The sequence below is a fragment of the Engraulis encrasicolus genome, chromosome 1 (genome assembly GCF_034702125.1).
Source record: "Engraulis encrasicolus isolate BLACKSEA-1 chromosome 1, IST_EnEncr_1.0, whole genome shotgun sequence".
Taxonomy (NCBI): domain Eukaryota; kingdom Metazoa; phylum Chordata; class Actinopteri; order Clupeiformes; family Engraulidae; genus Engraulis; species Engraulis encrasicolus.
The window spans coordinates 60,064,314-60,066,813 of record NC_085857.1 but is presented as its reverse complement, the minus strand read 5'-3'; positions in this window follow the sequence as shown (position 1 = coordinate 60,066,813).

Below are 2,500 nucleotides of genomic sequence, written 5' to 3'. Positions count from 1 at the left end.
CGACTTGGTCATTACCATACTGGTAACAACAAATTCATAAAGCCGTGTCTTAAGGGGTTAATGGCTTTTGGGGGTGGGCGACCATGGTTTAAAAAAAAGGTTTGGGGGAAACCATGGTTTATGGCAAAGAGTATACTATATTCACGAATCATTGGATGTCAAGGTTACCCTAAAACTATATTCCATGGTAAATCTATTGTAAAACCTTGGTTAGTTTTCATAGTAGAGCCATGGTTCATCTTTGTAAGGGCTACTATGACAGCTACTGTACAGTGAGAATAGGGTTGGTTCAGAGTACTTAGAGTAACCATGACATACAAAGTACCATGGTAGAACTATGGCTACTACATGAAACCCATAATATAACCATGGTTACTGCATTACAACCATGGTCGGTTTTCGTAAAGGCAGTGTTATCATGACATTTACTACATAAAAATCATAGTAATACCATAGTAAGCCATAGTACAAGTGTGGTAGGTTCAGAGTAATCATGACGTGTGTGTGTGTGTGTGTGTGTGTGTGTGTGTGTGTGTGTGTGTGTGTGTGTGTGTGTGTGTGTGTGTGTGTGTGTGTGTGTGTGTGTGTGTGTGTGTGTCTGTGTCTGTGTCTGTGTCTGTGTCTGTGTTTGTGTTTGTGTTTGTGTCTGTGTGTGTACCTGATTATGTCTATGTGTCCGTTCTTGGCTGCCAGGTGTAATGGAGTGATGTTGATCCCATTTGGATCAGATGTTTTGGGCTCCAGCATCGCAGCACACATGTTACTGTTCAATAACAACTGAACCACCTGAAGACACACACACACACACAAACACACACACACACACGCACGCACGCACGCACACACACGCGCGAGCGCACACACACACGCACACACACACACACAAAACAGCATTGCTGCACACATGTTAATGTTTAATAACAACTGAACCACCTGAAGACACACACACACACACACACACACACACACACACACACACACACACACACACACACACACACACACACACACACACACACACACACACACACACACACACACACACACACACACACACACACACACCACACACAACCCACACATATACTGTAGGCCTATGTCTGGGGGTGCTTGGACAAGGATAAAGGATTTGCTTGATCAGTACGGAGGATAGTTTTGAGTAACTTTTGAATCTCTCATTTCTAGCTAAACCATGAAGAGATAAGGAGTCAGAAGAATAGGCCAAGTTACTTGGCCCAAGTACACTGGACACTGGTTGGTAATTTCTCATTCTTCATTCTCACTGTAAAGTGTGTTGCCATCTTCATGTTGGTGGTTGACGTGACGCCTTGTTTTTTCGTAACATTGGTTAAAAACCTACAAAACTGTTATTTTTCCTTTAAAAAACAAATGTCAGTGAAAGAAGTTGTGGTACATTATGTTTCAAATTAGTCTTAGATGAGAAAAAGCATTTTTTTAAGATTTATGTAAAGGCTTATATGTCAAATATCCTGCGGTGTGACTGTAACATTAATGAAACCTGGAATATTATAGTATATATATAAATTAACCAACAACATTTTGAATAATATATGAAGCATTTGGCATGATTGCATAAATATTAACTTTATATTAAGATATGTGAATGTGAAAAAAACTCAAGACAGTAATATTAACTACAAGTTCAATTTGGTGACACAAATTGCGTCCTGTGGGGTGACATGTATGTCAATGTTTGTGAACGGGCAGCTGCAAGGCCAACTACAAGGGTCTTAAAGACTGGCTCCTAACCAGTCAGTACCTCAGTTATTGTAGAGTGCTGATGAAGTTTAAGGTGACTATTAACTAGTGGTTTTGGATCGGCACTGCCCTCACGATCCAATTCGACCACGATTCGGGAGGTAGTAGATCCGATTCGATTCGATTCTATTATATTCAATCCGATCCGATCCGATCCGATTCAATTCTACAATGCATTGCAATGCATTACATTTCTACTGAACGCAAAGCAAATGTTTAATCAGCCATGATGAGGCAATACAAGTAATCAGATACTGAGCAACAATTTATTGGCTGTTTTCTGTATCAGTCTGTATCAGTCTTGCAATGTTTTGAAGTGCTTTTATTTAATTTAACATTCATTTGCTCCCGAAATATCCATGGAAGTAATTGAAACTTAAAAAAAATGCTGAATTGATTCTAGAACTTGCCAGATCAATTCTGGATCGTCCATGCTCCGCATCGATTCGGATCGCCGAATCGATCATTGTTGACACCACTACTATTAACCTCTTAATATATCTTCATATTGCAATGTTTCTGTCACGCAATGCTTAGGTTCATTTTATGGTGTCCTGTGGTGTGACTGCTCTTATAGAAGGAAAAAAAGTTTTTTTATGAATGAAAACACACTATTACGATTAAACACAATATCATTATCAAGTTAGCATGAGCTCAGATGTCAGTCATGTATACAAAAGGATTAAAATGCCCATAATGCAGTGAATTTCCTGTGGTGTGA